Source organism: Hemicordylus capensis, chromosome 1 (assembly GCF_027244095.1).
Source record: "Hemicordylus capensis ecotype Gifberg chromosome 1, rHemCap1.1.pri, whole genome shotgun sequence".
NCBI classification, from domain to species: domain Eukaryota; kingdom Metazoa; phylum Chordata; class Lepidosauria; order Squamata; family Cordylidae; genus Hemicordylus; species Hemicordylus capensis.
Window position 1 is genome coordinate 100,869,970 of NC_069657.1, and position 21,746 is coordinate 100,891,715.

Sequence of the window (21,746 nt, forward strand, 5' to 3'; positions counted from 1 at the left end):
TGTGTTGAAGAGAATAAAATATATACAGTAGATAGATGATAAAAATAATAAAAATAGTATTCATGTTATAGACTTACACTGCAAGCAAAATAGTTTGATATTGTTCTGTTTGCAGTTTATCTAAGCTGGTTCAAATTGCTCAAACTGTCTCAACTGGTTACTGATCCATTATTTAAAAGGCTAATATCTGAATTGGAATGGAACTGGAGGGTAAAAATATTTATGAGCATGAACTGGAATGGAACCCAAATGTTTAATGATTTGACTTCCTGCTCCTCAGAGTATCTGTACCAGTTATGTAGAATTGCCTATGTTGTCAGTATGGTGGAATTTGTGGAAATGGAGGGGATCTCCAGGGTAAAAACTGACCTTTTTTTTTTTTAAGGGTGGGGGCTTCCATCACTTCTGGTGTAGTGCTTAAATGCAAAATGCAGGAAGCTGCCCTAAGAATCATTTGCCTCCTTGACCCGTAGAGAGCATTCTCAAAAATGCTTTAGGAACCATGGTATTCAGTCACCCCTTGGTATTCAGTCATCCCCATCCCTTGTTTTTGTTAGCATTGGCATTTAGTATCCATAGAAGGTTTGCTCTAGTTATGCATGTTGCTTGTTATGCTTAGGCTGCTGCTTTTTTATTTAAAAAGAAAGCAAACATTTGTCTCTTGTATCTCCCCTCTTGAATGGTAACACAGGAAGTGGGATTAGCAGGTCTCCCCCACAGTGAGATCTGTGATTCTCCAGGTGGGTTTTGGAGCTCATTATTTGTTTATCTTACATTTCTATCATGCTCTTCCTCTAAGGAGCCAAGAGATATGTTTATTCCCATAGCAACCCTGTGAGGTTGGGCTGAGAGATAAGTGGCTGGCCCAGAGCCATCCAGTGAATTTAATGGTTGACTGGGGATTTGACCTTGGGTCTTCCTAGTTCAACACTCTAATGTGGGCTACATATGTGAGTCATAGAGTTTGTTCTCACACCTGCCAAGGGCAGGCTAAGGCAGCCAAGTCTGCTCTTGCCCGTGTGTGTGTGAACCCGTGACAGCCGAGCGGTTGTTGGTGGTGCTGCAGCAACAAACCCACCTGAGGAGTGAGTGTTCCCTTAGCCTGATTTTTGTAATTGTGTGCAGTGCTGGCTGTTTTTAGTCGGTGCTGCAACATGGATGGGCACCCACCCAGTGTTCCTTCTAATAGAGACTCCCAGACGTTGTTGACTACAACAACTCCCAGAATTCCCAGCTATAATGGCTTTTGCTTGGGGATTCTGGGAGTTGTAGTCAACAACATCTGGAAATCCCTGTTAAAGGGAACACTGCACCCACTCTTTCTGGTGGCAATCCCCACAATGCACCACACACTTGCACAATGCATTGTGGGAGTTCTGGGGGCCTGCATGATGCGTCCCAGTCCCCAAAAGGCTCACAATCTAAAAAGAAACATAAGATAGACACCAGGAACAGTCACTGGAAGTACTGTGCTGCGGGTGTATAGGGCCCCCATTGAATCAAATGTCCTGAGCATACAGCACTAAAACAGCAAAGAAAAGAACTCTGCTGAGCCATCTTTTTAATAAGCCTTTTTTCTATGTGCAGTCGACTTCATTTCAGAAGGACCCATTCAAGCATATAGCATATAGCGCCTGATCTGCATTCTAAAGTGGTATAGTTCTGTATTAATGCTTAAAGGTAAAGTGTGCCATCGAGTCGGTGTCGACTCCTGGTGACCACAGAGTCCTGTGGTTTTTATTTGGTAAAATACAGGAGGGGATTCTTTCTTTCTTTGTTTATTTAACACATTTGTATACTGCCCAAATGCAAGTCTTGGCTTTACCATTGCCATCTCCTGCGCAATATGAGATGATGCCTTTCAGCATCTTCAGCATTGCTGCTGCCCTATAAGTGTTTCTCATAGTCTGGGAAACATACCAGCAGGGATTTGAACGCTTGCTAGTCAAGTCATTTCCCCACTTTGCCATTAGGTGGCTACTGTGTTAATGCTTAACACAGCTTCATTCGGTTAAATATATTAAGTGATTGATGTTTATCATACGTTACAGCCCACTCAGATTCAGTGAGGCTAAGCAATCTTATATTCACATCTTCTGGCTTAACTGGTATATGGAAAGGAATTTTATTTTTTTAGAATCTCATAGCCATTCCTTTAAAATGTACAACTATAAAATTGCAGGCTTTATGCTGAAAGGCTTTGCCTACTGCTTTTGGGGCCTTGGGATGTACTGTCTCTAAACTAGGCTCCCTGTCACTTACGAATGCAATGTGTTGGCAGTAATGTTCAGTTACTTGGTGGGCTGAATTTAATGGCAGAGGCTATTTTAAAGACATTACAGCTGCTGTATACAGAACATTGAAGAACAGTTTAGGCTAATGCAGGGTTTACAGAGAGTTATTTGTGGGTAAAATACCTAGACAACTGGAATGCAAAGCCACACTGTAAAAATATTTTACAGTTCATCACAAAATGTGATAGTATAAAAGAATTATATGGTCCATGCAGGATCCTTTGCTGTTGGTGTAATTGTACAACCAAATTTTTAATCATCGGCAGGTTTTCTTTTTAAGGTAGTGTATTTCTTCTCTACTAACTGATCTTCTAATAGACAGATGTATAGATTAATATTATGCTACTACCGCAGTAGAGAATTTTCTAGAATTCTAATGAGAGAAAGGCATATGATCATACTTTTAAAATTGTCTTTCTACCTCCAGGGAGATTTCCCTCTCCCACCCCCGCCTGCCCTCTCTTTGAAATAGATGAAGATACTAGAAATTTCTTGCTGCGGAGGCTGGAAGAGGAGCATCGCTGAAACAGATGCCTGTTTATGAGCAATGTTGACCACAATGTTTGTCCACAAGTTTGTACTTGTGGACAAAGAGTCCAAACTAATTGTGCAAGTAATATGCCCGCCAATCACCTTTCTTAGGATAAGGAGGAAATAAAGAGGCAATTCATACGATTGCCCTGGACAGGCAGGAGGGCGCAGAGGGAAGGCTACCTTCACCTTACCTTTCCTGCAGACGGCCAAGCAGATCCTCTTTGGTTCACCTCCCGTGCACCCACACAAGCAGCTTTGCTCCATGCAGCTCCATGAAGCAAGGAGCAGGGTGGAGGGATCAGGGGCCAGAACTTCTTCCAGCCTCCAGGCATCCCTCAATGCAATGCATGGGGGATTCTCCCCTCGGACGGGAGCTCTATGCACCAGTCTCTTGTGTCTCCTTGGGGTGCATGCAGCCCGCGGAATCACACGGCACCCAGTAGCTGAATTAAGGGTGCGAGAGCAGTCTTAACCTCAGCTAACAGCCGGGTTGAATAAGGGAGTTAGGCAGGTGGGGAGCAGAGGGATCCACAAAGATCCTGCTGCTTCTCATGACCAGCCTAACTCTGCCTGGGGCAGGGTTAGGCTGGTTGTGAGAACACCTCATAATCTCTTTGAGCTGGTCCCAATATGCATAGTACCTCCAGCATTTCAGTGATGGAAATAGGGACATGCTTGTAGCATCTGTCAGTATACCAAGGACCACTTCATGAGCCAGACCTGTAGGGCTCAGGACCCCCTCCTCCCACAATGCACTAGGAAAAGAACACAAGGTTGTGACATGGCTTCCTACCCTGGTGCATTCAAAAGCAGGAAAGTGGAGGGAAAGGCAGCAATTTAAAATACCACTGCTTAGGCTGCCTTCTGAGCAGCCAAAAAAACCTTTTCTTTCTTTTTTTTGAGCAGCCAGAAATATAGGTTCACCTCCACCCTCCACGAGGCAGAGGGGAGGCGTCTGCAGCAGAGAGGAAGTGTGGTAGTATTCCTTTCCCTGACCTACACATATTTCGTAGAAAGAGACTTGAAGGCAAATAATGCGACATTCTTTCTTTAGCACCTGTATCAAGGCAGTATTTTCAGATACCCATTTACCTACACACAACTGCCTCTTATGCTATGGTTCTTGGCACATTCAGCTTCACAGAGTTGCAAGGAGCGGGCTACACCTTGCAGGAAGAGTAGCATGTCTAAGGTAAAGATAAAGGTAAAGTGTGCCGTCAAGTCGATTTTGACTCCGGGCGCCCACAGAGCCCTGTGGTTTTCTTTGGTAGACTACAGGAGGATGTAACTAATGAATTTTCCATAGATTCTACTCTGCTTGCATATATGTATAATCTAAGATGATACGTGCGTAAGATATTCTGGGAATCACTTTGAAATAATGAGAGGACTGTGACAGAATGTTTAAATCATTCTCTCTCTCTCTCTCTCTCTCTCTCTCTCTCTCTCTCTCTCTCCTTTATTGCCAGTGCAAACTGCCATAAGAGCTGCAGCATGTAAATCCACGTTCTATGTTGGGTTTGGTGGCATGCCTTGCCAAACAATGACAGAGACATTAGCAAATAGTGATAGAAGCATTAGCTCTCTCTCTCTTCGCAAAGCACCTTGGGTATCATGCTTGAGTAAATTTTGAATATTCGTGTAGAAGGCCAAAAACTGGTGCATACCAGAGAAATTATGAAATTTGGTGAAATATGTAAGTAGCATTGTGCCTGCCAAACCCATTCAGATGACCAGTAAGCTTCAGTGTAGATACACCTCTGGTATATATCAGCAACCTACATGCCTAGATAGAAAATAAAGTCTGTATTGCTAGCACCATATTTAAGTGCTGCTTCTGGGCAATTCAAGGGCTAAAGCAGAAGAGCTCGAGCTTTGCCTGTGTTCTTTCATTCACCTCATTCATGTGTAGAGTTTGAGAGGCACTTTTCAGAGTGATTCTGTTTATATTTAGCAGAGAGGAAGCAGCTATCCCTGTTGGATCCTGGCACAACATTCGTCCAGTGGTGTCCACCTTTTGTTTCTTTTCAGACTGTGAGCCCTTTCGGGACAGAGAACCATTTTCTTATTATTATTCTTTTTCTATATAAACCATTTGAAGAACTTTTGTTGAAAAGCAGAATCAATCAATCATCATCATCATCACCATCATCAATATGGGAACCACATGGGAGGGCTCCATGACATGCCTGCAAAGGGGTCAGCTGAGGACCCATGAAGCAAGTGCTGGCATTGGTTTGAAGTTCCTCATTTCTAAAACTAAGCTGGAAGACCTGAGCAGCATTACAGCTGAGTTAGCTGTACTGCATTAGAGAAGCAGCTGTGAGCACAAGATTGGGTGAGGTGTGAGATCTGGCCCTTCATAACAAAAGAAGAAAGAATCATGGTGAATTGTGTGTTAGAGGCATTGTTTGGGAGAAGGAGGTAGCGATGGCAAGGCTTGATGCTCACCTGAATCAAGATTTTATGTATCTGAGCCATACTTCAAATACAGGCACAATATTCCCCTCCACCTCCTCCATGATCTTTGATCAACAGAAATATTAACATTTCTGCTTAACATTTAAAACAAACATGATAATCGGCATGCTTAACATTTGAAACAAACTATTCAGTTACTCCTGATTTATTCCAACAAATTATCCCTGTACAGTATTACTTACCTGGTTTAAGGCTTCAAGCCTAGGTGCAATAACAAGGAAATAAACCCGATTTACCTCAATTTGGTTTATGAGTAAACATGCATAGGACTGGACCATACATCTCCATTATATTTGACGAACAAGAGAAATTCCTTCCTAACCTAAATTTAGCTATCTTGTGCGTGCAAACAAGGATCACCATGGATAAAGCTATGGTTAATCCTATTTATACCATAAGATATCAGAAAGTTCTGTGTCATTATCCTTTTTTGATCTATTTTCCTTACCATTTCAAGATTGTCATTTCTTGCTGGAGATAGGAATTTGGTATAAGATACGAATGATATTATTCTAGAGGGACAAATTGTCGGATTTAATATGAATATAATTAATTTCCATGCTGTCCACATGTCTTACTGTGGCTACTTAGTTCAAACTTATCCATTCCCAAATCCTTGTGATCCCCTTTAAGATACTTACATACACAAGTCGATCCCCCCTATAGCCTTTTCATCTTCATACTGTGTCGTCTTAAGATAATTATTGTAGTTCCCATCAACACAACACAGACCTTCTGGGCCTAGTCCAGCCTTGTAGTTCTTCCCTCTTATACAGATGGTCTATGAAGTTTCTCAATAGTGGACTCAAAATTACAACGGAGTCCTCAAACTTGGCTTTGTACCATGACCTTATAATTCCTTCCATCTTGTTCTTAAAATTAATGCTGGCGGCACTGCTGGAAGCCAGTCAGTTTCTCTTGGCATGCCAGTTGTGTGCTCTGAACCCTTTGCTCTTGGCATTAATACTAATGAATAAAGTCCATCTGCAATGCAGTCAGGAGGTTTGAGACTTGCGGGAGGTTTGAGACCTGTAAAATCTGATGAAACCTACTTGTGGAGTAGAATCCAGCAGTAATTGCAGCTCATAGGACAGATAAATACAAATGCTGCTTGGACTAAAGGTTTTAATTGATTGTTTGGTTTTATTGTGAGAGTTCCTTGGATTAATTTTATATCATGGTCATGAACCATTCTGTAAATTCCAAGCCCTGTACACAAAGATAGCCTCCTGTGTCTCCAGTGAGAGGGCAATGCTAGCATGACAAGAACAATGCTTCTGTGTGCAAAAAGACTGGGAAGCCCCCACTTATGTGGGGTTTGAAATAATGACTAATGGGTATTTAGATAGGTCTGGGGAAGTAGGTAATCTGCAAAATCTCCAAGGAGCCTCTGCTGAAGACTTGGAGATTGCTGTGATCTCACTGGGGCTTGGCCTCCTTCTTACCCATGCTCGTTCCACCTGTGGGATCTTCATATTCTCCCAGCAACCTTTTCTGAAGATACCAGAGATCTGAAGATACCAGCACTTGCCATGAGCACACTGTGTCTTGTGCTTCTTGCCATCCTGCACACTCTCCACTAGTGGGCTGAGATTAATGCCAAAACATGTCCTACATAGCACCACAGGCAAATTTCAGGAAGGAAGGGTGGGTCAGCACAGGTCAGCTAGGGGCAGCAAGAACAACAGCAGGAGGACCCTTTGAAGGAGGAAGATGAGATCTGTAAGGGGAAGAAAATGCTTGGAAGAGAGTGACTGTCGGGAGCAGGAGGACCAGAAGGCATTCTGGGTCACTAGAACATTGAATACTAATATTACTACAAATATCTATATATTTAATTCTCCTGGGTGTGCCAGGGAAAAATGCGTCCCAGCAGCCCAGCTGATTGGCTGGGCTGCGGGGCGCCTGATTGGCTGGCGCACCCAGGAGAACAGTGGCGGTGGCGGCCATGGCCGGGGAGCCAGGTGGGCCCATCCGCGGAGGCAAGGCGGCGGGCCTGGCTGGGCCCGGCCATGGAGGCGAGGCGGCGGGCCCGGCGGCGGCGGTGGGTCAGGCCACTGCGGCGGCGGGCCAGGCGGTGGCGGGCCAGCTAGAGGCACAGATGCTCTGTGCCCGGGCCCACTAGTTTATATATATTTTCCAACAAAAAGTTCTCAAAGTTTGATAAAATCTTGATGAAAATGCTTTGATTAATAGACGCCAATATGGATGTGTCAGACTATTCTTACCTCTTGTTTTGATCAGGTTGTTGGTTTAATGCATTGTGGCTATGCTGTGGACACAATTTATCTTGATTTCAGCAAAGCTTTTGACAAAGTTCCCATGCTGTTTTCATTTGCAAATTGGACATATGCATACTAGATTATAATACTATCAGGTTAAGTCAGTCAAACTGAATATGAATCAGCAGTGTGAAGCAGCTGCTTAAAAGGCTAATATATTTTAAGGTTATTAATAGAATTATAGCAGGGGCAGAGCTATAATTGAGCAGACAGGTTCACAGAACCTGTGCGATTCCTGCCTCCAGAACCGCTGGCTCTCCTCCCCTCCTTTGCCCAGTGATGAGGGTAAGGATTTTTAACATAATCAGTCGCAAACTTAGCTGCTGCCAATATCCTGAATGCAGGTGGGATGGAGGCTCACAAACTGGCATCCATTGGGGAGGCTGGCCTGCCCCCAGGTGCTCAATTGATCTCCGCGCATGCACATGGACCATTTAAGGGGTTAGTATGTACTAGCCCCTCAAATGGTCCCTGCACATGCATGGAGATCAACTGAGCAGTGGGGAGCCTCTCCAATGGATGCCAGTTCAGGAGCCTCCATCCTACCGGCATTCAAGATACCAGTGGCCACCGGTTAAGTTAAATATCCCCACCCTCACCATGTCTCCCTGGAGTGGCGCTTCTGAAAAGAGGTGGCGCCATCGCCACCAGGGTAGGGAGCATGCTGCCACTGGTGGGGGTGGGAGTGGGGCAGGCACCACAACAGGGGCCACCTATGCCCTCACTATGCCACTGAATGATAGCTCCAAGTCACAAGAAATAAGAGTTGCATTTTATTCTACACTTATCCGATGTAATCTGGAGTACTGTGTCAATGTCTGAAGCTAGGTAATTCAAGCCAGGCTGAAAACACAAGCTGTAATGGGGGTTATTGAACCAGTGAAGAGCTACTGATAACTGCAGTCTTCTAGGTCTTGCAAGGGTCTTTCACCTTCCTGAAATCTTAGGGTAGCCCTCCTTCTGAGGAGGCACTCAAGCTGGTCTCTCTTTCCTCTTATACAGAGCTATTGGGAGGGAAGCCTTGAGTAAGTGTGCATTCCTGCCTTCAGAACTAGAGCTCAGTACAGGATCATCATTGCCTCTGCTTCGGGGGACCCTGGGGCAATGAAGAGTGCTCTAGAGAGGGATCCAGAACCACATTGAGTGGTCCCGTGTCCCCACTGCTCAAGGACACTTCCATGGCAGTAGTGGCTGGCTCTGGCTGCTCCAGCTCAGATGGTTTGAGGGGGCTGTTGTCAATGGCAGGGATCCAGGCTGGGGTGGACTGCCCCTCTTTTTGTGATTCAGCCTCCCTTGGAGCCTTTATAGACAGGGCTGTTATCCCAAATCTCCTCCAGAAGAGAGTGTGTGCGTATTCACACACCAGCCAGACTTACTCTTTAGTCCATGTGAGGACTTTGGAAGCAACCCACACACAAATCAGACTTTCTCTTCTGATTTCTAGCTTGTCCTGTTGTATTTCCAGTTATTTAAAAGGCTGGTTTTAAACGGGTTTTTCTGAAAATGCCGGAGCAAATAGGGAGAGAAACTGATGTAGAATCGGTAACATGATAGGATTGAAACACTCTTTAGGCTTGAAGATATATCTCTTTAGAAATGCAGATTGAGCTGGCTTGAATGGAAAAACCAGTTTTGAGGAAGCAAACTCTTTAAGTTCTAGTTACAAAAGTAAAATCTCTGTGTTTGCTCAAGTTGACTTTTTTGAACAATATTAGTCTGCTTGCTTAAGGTTTCTGCTGGTTAGAGCACCTCACATGTGTTGGAAAAAAGGGAAGAAATCTGTTAGTGTTTACAAATGCTCCCAGTCTAGGTTTTGAAAGCAACACTGAGGCGAGTCTCACGATAGGTGAGATTCACCCAGAGTGGGTTTGTGGGGAGAGCGGGCTTAGCTCGCTCTCCCCGCAGATGACTGGAGGGGAAGCCCTGGGTGGCCGAATCAGCCGCTCACACAACTGCCAGCTCCATCACAGAGCCGGCGTGGGCTTGGGAGTTCGGGGGCCACATGGCCACCGGAAGGTCCAGCATGCTCTGTGCGAGTGCTCACATCATGCTTGAGAGACCCCCGAGCCAGAAGCCTCCCGGTCGGGGGTCTCCTTGTGAGCTGCCACGGTGCGGAGCTGTGCCACGGCAACACACGATACGGAAACCCCAGTTAGTAGAGCACTCACTCCGCTAACCTGGGCTAAGGGGAGGGCTTTGCAAGTGGGTTACCTGTTTTGAGGCAACCAGGCTTGCCTGCGAGCCCGGTGGTTCTCACATTCTGCTAAAATCAGGGTAGGCTCCCCTAGACCGATTTTAGCTGATCGTGAGAAAAGCTTGACTGTGTTCCTACCCAAGGAGCTCTCTCTCTCTCTCAATCTCTCCCACCCCATTGGCAAGAAGGAAAACATGGAGGCCTGCAATGTAAACCTGCACTATAAGAAAACCGGAGAACAGAGGCGAGGGGCTCCTTCTCTCATGCCACGAGTGTAATTCAAAGTGGCTTCGCTTAACATTTACCCCAAGAGCTGGAAGCTATGTGTGGGAAAGCTCCTGGGTTGGCATCCAAGTCAACCTGGACAGTCCTGGACACTGCATTAGAAGCTCACAGTTATATACAAGTCTCGTTTCAGTTCATCAGCTGAACATGTGTAGGTTGGAGGGTGGAGCTAGTGGAAGCAATTCCACTCCTCCTCCATACAGTCACTGAACACAGAAATGAAATTGTACCCTCTTACTATTACAAATATGAATTGGCGCTCAGAATACAGAAGAGAACTGGGGGGAAATCATCAATATTACCATAAATGTATCATAACATACTAGTATCTTTTTTGTCCTTAAGACTAGTACAGCACACATACCCAACCAACTGCAAATTATCCATGTTTAGCATTTCTGATTTTTAACACTACCTGGGGTGGAGGGGACATGCTGCTGATTCTGTTGTGAGGTTATCAGTAATAATCTAGCATCACTTTGCTGGGAAGAGCTTCCAAGTTACTTTCTCAATGTTTGGCACCAAGGATTCTAGGACACCTTTTCCTAATTTTCTAAGTCAGCTCTTCTTATGACCTGCCTCAGAGCTGGGCTTGTGCCTTAATTTAGAGCATGATTTGCAAAAGTACTGTACAGGTTCCTTGTGCTTCTCATTCTCTGCAATTAGAATAATGATTGAAGTGGGGCTCATGAATCTCACCAGCTGTGAGATTCATGAGCACCAGCCTCAAGGTGACCTTCTCTGAGATCTGTGTCCCATTTCAAACATTAGTATCACTGAGGGGAAATTAACTTCATAGGGCACTCGTTTTAGAAATTGTGCAGAGGAATTACTGTATGGACCAGCTATAAGTAATCTGGTGTGACCATAGAAGTCCATATCAACCACAGATGAAGTTTAAGACCCTGACATCTAAAAGTGGCTTCAGATGTTACCTTGCTGTGCAGCATCAGGATGCACACATTTTCCACATTTCCTCGCAGTCTATTATATCAAATCCAGGCTTTGCATTTCCTCTACCTGGAAAATGTGCAGGGTTTTTTATTTTAGATAGGAGCACAGACATCTTCCAGGTGTGGGAGAAGCAAACATCTTGTCCCTGTCAGCAGTTTAGATACTAGGGTTGTTCTCATGGAGCTGAATAGGATAGGAGATGCCTCCTACCTCGTTTAGGAACTTTGTACATTCCCATTTTCTGCTCATGTGTGAGTAAAAAACAAGTTTGGCAGGGGAAGAAGTGGTCATCTATGAGGCTTGTGCTTGGGTGGAAGGCTCTGTCCTACCCAGCAGCTGTACCCAACTCTTTAATGAGGTGGAAAGAAAAGCCCTCTGACCAAACACGAGCCTTCCCATCGGACCTTGTTTTTAACTTGCACAAGAACAGAAACCAGGGGTATGCACGCCACCCAAACTAAAGTAGGAGGCATCTCCTGTTCAGTATAATGAGAACAGTCCTATTGTGTTTTGAACTCACATGTACAATGCATTGCAGTGATTGCCCAGATGTTACCAGCTATGTTATCTATTTTCTGAAAGATTTGCAGCTGGTACATCCTACATTTCTTCAAGCCAAGGCACAATGGGATATGGAGGCTATCTGGGCATCCATGAAAAAGCTGGGACAACCAACACCCTAAAACTGTATACTTGCTCTTTTGAGGGGAATGCAATCCCACCCAGAACCTTCTCAGGCAGATGAACCACCTACCAACAGCACCTCTGTCGTGTGGATTGAATATTAGTTCTTTGCCCTCATCCATTCCATTATCAAACTCACACATGGATTCAGCGCTTCTACTACCCCACCTGTCTCATAAAAGGAGAGGTAGAGCTGGGTGTCATCCACAGACTGGTGAGACCTCACTCCAAATCCCTAGATGATGTCATTCAGTGAACATAGGAACATAGGAAACTGCCATATACTGAGTCAGACCATTGGTCTATCTAGCTCAGTATTGTCTTCACAGACTGGCAGCAGCTTCTCCAAGGTTGCAGGCGGGAATCTCTCTCAGCCCTATCTTGGAGAAGCCAGGGAGGGAACTTGGAACCTTCTGCTCTTCCCAGAGCAGCTTCATCCCCTGAGGGGAATATCTTGCAGTGCTCACACATCAAGTCTCCCATTCATATGCAACCAGGGTAGACTCTGCTTAGCTAAGGGGACAAGTCACGCTTGCTACCACAAGACCAGCTCTCCTCTCCAAATCCAGTGGCTTTATGTAGATGTTAAACCGCATGAGAAAAAGTACTCCCAGTACTATTTTCTGGAATCACGGCCTCTGAAGTGCAGTGCCTCTTATCCCTTGTTCCAGATACCTTATTAAGAACACTACATAGTCAATGCAGGCGCAGCTCGTGAACTCTCCTCCGGGGGGGGCGGCTTCTTTAAGGTAAACGGAGCCAGTGCTCCGTGCTGCCCAGCAGCCCCCGCAGCGGGGAATCGCCTCCGCCACTCACCTGGCCGCTGGCAGGGGCTCGCCTCCGCGGGAGCCAGGTGAGTGGCGGAGGCGATTCCCCTTAAAGAAGCCACCCGCCGCCCCGCCCCCTGGAGGTGCGTTCACGAGCCGTGCCTGAGTCAATGGTATTAAAGTCTGCTGAGAAATCCAGGATAATTAGCAGGGTGCACTATCAGGGTTGGCCTAGACACTGACTTGGAGGAGCTCTGACTCCAAGGATGAGGGGAGGGGAGTGGCCCTGGCCGAGGGCTCCACCTGCAACTGTGAAGCTTAGAATCACCAGCACTCCAGCAGCCAGAGCCTCCTATTCCCACAGAGACTTGAAGAAGCATTGAGAATCTAGTGCCGCTGAGTGAGAGATCAGTTCCTGCCCTAGAATCACCCCCTTGTCCCTGGGAGAAGAAGCGTTGCTGAGCCCAGGCCAAACTCCAGCTTCAGAAGTGGAACACATGTTCGACTGCTCAGAACTTTCCCTGCAATGCATCTTCTTGGAAGGAGAGGGGAGCCAACTCTCCTTGGAAGCAAAGCATCTCTAGGAAAAGCAGAAAAGGGTGGAAAGCTATTAACGCCCCCAGATCCAGCTTGCTTGTTCCTGACTCAGCAACTCCTCTTGTGGACCTATGATGGCCCAGGTACCTGTAGACTGGCTCGCTTGCTACCTGACTTCTGCATGGGTGCTTGAATCCTGCCTTCTTCCCTGAGATCTACTGAGTTACCTGAACTATGATTCACTGCCTTGTGGTCTGAAACTAGCTTAGCTGCTCACCAGACCCTGAGAGCAGGATACACTCCCCCCTGTCCTTCTCTTGGGATAGGTCATCTGTCAGGATAACCAAGGTAGTTTCCCTGACAATGATAACAACCACCAATGCAGCCTTATACTGCATCAGATCTAGCCCAGTTCTGACTGTCAGGAACTCTCCAGGGCTTCAGGAAAAAGTCTTTCCTATATCTGACTCAGTATAGAAAGACATAATAATTATGAGGTGCCAAAGTGGCTGAACCCAATTGGAACCAATCTACTGCTGCTCAACATGTGTATTAAAGAAGGAGTGTTAGCAGTAAATTATATGGCTGCTTTTTAGTATTGGACTATGTTCTGTGAGAGGCATACTCTGAACCCCACCTCTGACACTTATCCCATGGTAAACACTGATACAACATATGCACTATATGAACTCTTCTCCTTCATCACCGTAAAACCAATTAATCCCTTTGTTTCATACAGTGATGAGAGCTTGAGCTATTTATTATTATTATTATTATTTATTTACACAGTCAGACAGGTGTTACTGACGGGTTTGTTTTATCCAGACATCGAGTCCTTCCCAAGGACCTGGGATGGCTGGATTTTATTATCAATGTTGATTGCTGTTATTATAGATATCGTCACAGAATATAGGCTGTTCCCAGTAAAGCTGCTTTTTGTAATTGGCTGATGGTAATTTCTGTGGCCCCTATGGTGTTGAGGTGCTCTTCAAGGTCTTTTGGAACTGCACCCATGGCGCCAATGACCACTGGGATTATTTTGGTCTTTTTCTGCCACAGCCTTTCAATTTCAATTTGTAGATCTTTGTTTTTGGTGATTTTTTCTATTTCTTTTTCTTTTATTCTGCTATCCCCTGGTATTGCTATGTTGATTATTTAAACTTGTTTTTCTTTCTTCTCGACTACAGTTATATCTGGTGTATTGTGTGGCAGATGTTTGTCTGTTTGTAGTTGGAAGTCCCATATATTATTATTTTTTTATTATTTCTTGTTTACACAGTCAGACAGGTGTTATTGACTGGTTTGTTTTATCCAGACATCGAGTCCTTCCCAGGGACCTGGGATGGCTGAATTTTATCATCAATACTGTTGGTTATTATAGATATCGTCGCAAAATATAGGCTGTTCCCAGCAGGGTGGATTTGATTTAAATCAAACTGATTTAAATCACGATTTAAATCATGATTTAAATCACTAGCAGGGTGGATAAAAATCAATGATTTTTTAAAAAAAATCAAAAAATCCAATTTAAATCAAAAATCTGATTTAAATAAAAAAAAATCCGATTTAAATAAAAAAATCCATTTTTTAAAAATCATTGATTTTTATCCACCCTGCTAGTGATTTAAATCGTGATTTAAATCGTGATTTAAATCGTGATTTAAATCAGTTTGATTTAAATCAAATCCACCCTGGTTCCCAGTAAAGCTGCTTTTTGTAATTGGCTGATGGTGATTTCTGTGGCCCCTATGGTGTTGAGGTGCTCTTCAAGGTCTTTTGGGACTGCACCCAGAGCGCCAATGACCACTGGGATTATTTTGGTCTTTTTCTGCCACAGCCTTTCAATTTCAATTTGTAGATCTTTGTATTTGGTGATTTTTTCTATTTCTTTTTCTTCTATTCTGCTATCCCCTGGTATTGCTATGTCGATTATTTTGACTTGTTTTTCTTTCTTCTCAACTACAGTTATATCTGGTGTATTGTGTGGCAGATGTTTGTCTGTTTGTAGTCGGAAGTCCCATAATATTTTTGCATCTTCATTTTCTTCAACTTTTTCAATTTTATGGTCCCACCAATGTTTGGCTACAGGTAGCTTGTATTTTTTGCAGATGTTCCAGTGTATCATCCCTGCTACTTTGTCATGCCTTTGTTTGTAGTCAGTCTGTGCGATCTTTTTACAACAGCTGATTAGGTGGTCCACAGTTTCATCTGCTTCTTTACAAAGGTGCTGTTTGTGGTGGATTTTCCGACTTTTGCTCTTATTGCATTTGTTCTTAGTGCCTGTTCTTGTGCAGCCAGTATTAAACCCTGTGTTTCTTTCTTCAAGTTGCCATTCTTAAGCCATTGCCAGGTCTTGGTGATGTCTGATTTTCCACTTATAAGGTGCAAATATTGACCATGAAGGGGCTTATTTCTCCATTTTTCTGCTCGGTTCTTGACTTGTTCTTTCTTGTAGGCCTGCTTTGTTTCATTGGTGTTGAATAGTTTCTCGTTCTTGACCACTTTAAGTGCATCTTCTTCACTGTCCTTGATATATTCTGCAAGGCCTCTTTTCTCCTCCTCTACTGTTTGATGGACTTGCAGCATTCCTCTTCCACCTGAGCTGCGAGGGAGATAGAGCCTATCTACATCACTGCGGGGGTGCAGAGCATGATTGATGGTCATGATTTTCCTGGTCTTACGATCTAGCGTCTCTAGCTCTGCCTTGGTCCAGTCTATTATTCCTACAGTGTATCTGATTACAGGTATAGCCCAGGTGTTTATGGCTTGTATGATGTTCCCGCCATTGAGTTTGGACTTGAGGATTTTTCTAACTCTCCTGATGTATTCACTTCCAATTTTTCTTTTAACTTCAGTGTGTGCAATGTTATCAGCCTGGAGAATGCCCAAGTATTTGTAATGCTCTTTCTCTTTCAGGTTCTTGATCTTGCTTCCATTGGGCAGTTCTATTCCTTCTGTTTTTGTTATTTTCCCTCTGTTCATTATTAATGCAGCACACTTGTCTAGTCCAAACTCCATTGCTATATCGCTACTGAATATACGGACAGTGTTTAGCAGTGGTTTGATTTCTGACTGGGACTTTCCATACAACTTCAGATCGTCCATGTACAGCATATGGTTGATTTTACTTGATGTTGTAGATGTTTGGTATCCGAGGCCTGTTTTGTTTAGTATTTGTGAAAGTGGAGTCATGGCAATTACAAACAACAGAGGGGATAGTGAGTCCCCTTGGGAAATACCTCTTCTAATGCTAATCTGTCCAAGTGTCTCGCCATTGATTGTTAACTGTGTACTCCACATGCTCATTGCTTTTTAAATAAATATCTGAATGTTTTTGCTGACACCAGTTGTTTCTAAACATTTTAGTATCCATGTGTGAGGCAATGAATCGAAGGCTTTCTTGTAGTCAATCCATGCAACACTTAGATTGGTTTTTCTTCTCTTGCAATTTTCTAAAATCATTTTGTCAATCACCAGCTGGCCTTTTGTGCCTCTGGTGTTCGGACAATTTCCTTTCTGTTCAACTGGAAGCTGTTTGTTAGTTAATAAGTGTTGTATTACTTTATCTGCTATTATTCCAGTTAATAATTTGAACATGGTTGGCAGGCAGGTTATCGGTCTATAATTACTTGGAACTGCACCTTTTGCTGGGTCTTTCATGATGAGATGAGTTTTCCCAGTTGTTAGCCATTGTTCAATATCACCTCCTTGCAAAATGTGATTGAACTGTTTTGATAGTTGTTTATGAAGGCTTGTTAGGTGTTTAAGCCAAAAGCCATGCAGTTAATCGTCACCTGGTGCAGTCCAATTTTTATTTTCTTTGCTCTTTCACTTATTAATTCTGGTGTTATTTTTAGATCTTGCATTTGTTGGTTACATTTTTCTACCTATTATACTTCAGCTATACTTATACCTATTATACTTATACTTATTATTATTATTATTTTATTAAGCTTTGAACTGAAACATCCATCCAATTACGAGAGAGAGAGAGAGAGAGAGAGAGAGAGAGAGAGAGAATTATGAACATAAAAACCTTTCTCTTCAACAGAAAACATCCTGGCTGTTTCCTGGCTGAAGTATAATAGCTGTGATTAGTAAGTGACTGTGTCAAAGCCCCTGAATTTCCATTCTTTAATATATAGCACTTAAATGTGATGTAGCAAACCCATGCTTTTTTGAATTCAGCTGTTTCTAGGAATTTGCAGATATTATTCTTTCATGAGTACAGTCATTGTAGGGTATTTAAGATCTGGCCTGATATGTAAGTCGCCAACTGAGGCTCAGTTTTTTGAAGTCTCTACAATCACAGGTCAGTTGGAGTTGCTTTTCCAATTATATGTTATTCTCCGATGTATTATATGATGCCTGCTTTATAGAGATGTGTACAAAATGGATTTTGCTTTCTGTTTTGAGCTCAAAACGAACAAAATGTCTGGTCGAAACAGCAGTCAAGTTGGCTGTTTCAATGGAACAACTCAAAACATTTTGAGAATTACAGCCATAGGGAACAATAGGGAACCTGAAACACCCCATTGTTCCTAGGGTAGTTCCTAGGGTCATAAAAGGATCCTGTGGGGGTTTGGGGAAAAGGTTAATTTTTTAAAAATAAAAATCGCTCCTTTGTCCATTTCTTTTGTGGGTTGGGTGGTAGGTAGCACACACCATGCCTTACCACACAACCCCCTTTGGTGTCCCTAGGAGCTATCCATGGGGAACAATGGAGTGTTTTGAGTTCCTCATTGTTCCCTATGGCCGGAACAATCTGCATTCACAGATTTCAAACACAGTCCAAAATCACTGACCCAGAATCCACTGCCAGCCACAGTGCCTGCACTGCTTTAAATCCATTGGCACAAGTTGCTCTCTCTCACACACAATTATGATTCATTGCAAACATTTCAACAGCTACCACAGCTGCACCCTTAGCAGCAAGCATAGTCATGAGCTCAACTAGAGCAATTTCAGCCACATTTTGACTGAATATACCTTCCAATGCAGATTGCAGAACAGAACAGAGCAGTGAATGAAGCACAAGTTTTTCTCAAGGCCAGACATGGAGCTCATCACAGTAATCACCAAGAAATATTTTACACACACACACACACAGAGCTGCCACTGTCCATTTCCTGCCACCACACTATTTCACAAACAAAACAAACCACAACTCAAGGAAGGTACCCAAGTTCTGCCTTTGTCAATCTGATATCCAGCAAAACCAGATAGTTATAGCAGCAATAGCACAGCATATTATACTCAGTGCTGAGAAAAGAAAACCACAAAATCAAACCTTTCTTGATTCCTTCCTCCTCTCCTGATGTATCCTCTTAAAGAGACCATAAGGGCTGTATGTGCCTCCCAGTCCCTTTGAATACATTTTGAAATTCTGTCCTTTTGTGTTTCCCCCCATCCCTCTTCCCTCCCCCCAGCCAATAGGGAAACAATAGTAGCCACTTTCTTTCACTAATCTGTTCATTCTGTCCACTAAGCCATTCCCTCAAGGATGATATAAGAAAAGAGTCTTGTGTTTTATCCCATGGTTATGCAAGTATTGCTTTGTTTCAAATGAGGTCAGCTGTGTCCCGTTGTCAGTCACTAGTTCTTTAGGAAGACTTTCCCTCACAAAAACTACAGCCATGTACTGGATCACCTTGTTTGTAGTAATGTTGCCTGTAAATGAAACTTCTGGTCACCTGGAATAGTAATCCACCATCACTATAACAAATCTTTATTTTGCAGGTTGGTTATCAAAAGGCCCAATTATATTCAGAGCAACCTTTTCCCTGGACCACTGGGATATTCTACTTGAGTCATGGGGGTGGTAGAAATCTTCTGCAATTTGTTGTGTACAGCACAAGCCATACAGTGCCTAATTACATTTTCAATATGTTTGTCCATACTTGGCCACCAAAAACTTTGTGATTTGCCTTTTAGTCAAGCTTATGCTCAGATGACCTTCATGGGCAATTTTGATCACTTTTGCTTGTAAGGAGGTTGGCACCACTAAATGATAAATCCTCATCACAAGTTCATTGAGAAGAGACTGTTCACTTGCTACGTGCATGTATGGTTGAAGATATTCAGGTACTTTGTTTTTGCATGGCCAGCCATTAGTTACGTTAGGCTCACGTTCAGTAAGCACTTGATCAGCACTGAGGGCTGCTTTCCATTCAGAAGACGTGATCATTTCATGAGTGGATGAAGTTATTTGCGCAGTTACTCATCCTCATTTTCTGCAATCTCCTCTTGGCCTGGAAATGGAAGTCGAAATCCACAGTCTGCAGTTGTATTCCGAAGACCTGGAAGATATTCCTCGTGGAAATCAAAATCCATAAGTCTAGTGATCCATTTGGCAATTTTGGGGGTTGCTTAACTTGATCAACCACCAAGTAGTAAATAAAGCAGATAGGGGTTTATGGTCTGACTGCAAAGTGAATTTTCTATCCCACAAGTAAGTCCTGAAGAGCCTCACCACCCAGAAACATACTAGAGCTTCTTTTTCAATGGCAGAATACATCTTCTCAGGAGCAGTAAGCACTCTGGAAGCAAAGGCAACTGTAACTTTCTTGCACCCCTTTTGCTGGGTCAAGATGGCACTCAGACCATATTCAGAAGGATTGGTGGTTACAAAGTGTGCCTGTTGGTGTCAAAAGAAGTGAGAGCAGGGCTTTCAGCAGTGGCCAATTTGATAGTCTAAAAACAAGCTTTGCAGGATGCATCTCAATGAAATGCCACATTCTTTTTCAAAAGAAGACTCAGTTGAGCAACTTTTGAGTCAAACAGTCTTAACAAATTTAGAGTATTACTCACAGAGTCCTTTTAAAAAGGATCGAAGTGCATCCTTGTTGTGTGGCTCTGGTGCTTCCCAAATAGCTTTCGCCAAGTCTGTTTTGGGATGTATGCCACTCTGAGATACTGTGCATCCCAAGTATGTCACTGAGTGTGTGCAAAACTGACATTTTTCTTCAGAAATAGTAAGTCTGCATACCTTCTAACTGCCCCAATTTACCTGGGACAGCTACTAATTCCAACCATCTTTCCCGGTTCATGACCACGCAGTATAACATCTCAATTTCCACCACCTCTCTCTTCCCCTCTCCCTTCAGAGAGTTTTCTGCATCTGGACGCAGCTTTGAGGGACAAGACTGACGTGAAGAAACATCATCTCTCTGAAGGAAGCCTGGCCATAAGGTCTCCTTGACTTTCAGAGTGCACAGATTTCCCTGCAGGGTCTGATTCATTTAAGAGAGCACTTGCTTCATATCCCTGCAGAAAGGGTAGGGTTATTTGATGGAGCACTAACTTTTTTGCTATTCAGAATATTAATTTCTTCATTTTATATATATTCCTGCAGAAAAGGGTCAGATTATTTGACAGAGCATTGACTGCTTTTCTGAGATCTTCTTCGATAAGATGGTCGCTTTGGCTTGTTACCATCTACTATCTATGCACAGAGTGCCTGCCTGATGGGGGGGTGAGGGGGTAAAAAATATTGGTGCCCACATCTCTTAAATCTATGCACATTTGAAGTGTACCATTTGATTTCCACACAAGAGCAATGGAAGAGACTCATTCTGATGAATCAACCAGCTCTATGATGTCAACAAGCGGTAGTCTTAAGAGCTCAAGTTAAGAGTTTACCTTGACAATGTTGAGAAGCAGGGTCTGATTCTGACACACAAAATGTTTCAGGAAGCAGTTCATCTCCCTCATCCTTATCATATGTGAATCAGTAATGGAGTGGACGGCAGACTTGCAAACTGTAGCAAAATGTCCCCTTTTCTTGCACCTGTTGCTGTTGGCTTTGTGGGCAGAGTCTCCACATCAGTAGCATTGCTAGCTCCTCCTTTCTTGTGCTTCCACTTTCTGGTGCAGTGCCATATGAGAAGATTGGGTTTGGAAGGATTTAGACTGAACAGCCTGGATTTCAGGAGTTTGGTTTTGGGGTACCAAAGAGAGCAATTTGGCAGAACGATTTGGCAAATTTCCCACCCTTCTAGCCATCTCTATCCAAGGTATGTTTCCACTCCAATAGCAGTTTCTCACACAGTTTGAAGCAGTTTGATGCCTCATTATTTCATCAGTAAAGTTGGCCAACTCACAGGTTACGCTTAAGGCATGCAATGCTGTGACAGATTGATCGATAAATTCACCAGGCAGTTGCGATCTAGAATAGAACTTGTAACGTTCAGCAATCACATTCAAAATAGGGTTGAAATGATCATCTAAGGCTTGAAGAGCAGCTTCATAAGGTTTGGCATCCCCTTCCAAGTTGGTAGGAAACGGCAAATGAGTATATATTATTTGGTCTTCAGGGCTCAGGTAGTGAAGCAAGATAGCATTCTGCTTTGCTGGAGTAAAAACAGGGTTCTGTAAATAGAACCTCCATTGTTTCCAGGGAAGAGCAGGTTCTCCTGAGATAGATAAAAAAAGTGTGGTGGTGGGATTTGAGCCATGCTGCAGTAGGCAGCCAATGGATCGAGAAGGAAAAAGTACCTTCAGAGGTTGTGCAGGTCAGCTGGAGAAACAATCAGCAGCAGCCATTGTAGAAAACAGTTCAGGAATGTCGGCCCAGTAATGCAATGAAATGAGGTTGCAGGAACATTCACAAGCTTTGCAGACTCACATACTCAGCTGGTTCAAAATCTCATCACCAAATGTTTTATAGCTACTTCACTCATAGACACAAAGAAATCTTAGGTATCTTTCTCTCCTCCCCCCCCCCAACTCTACA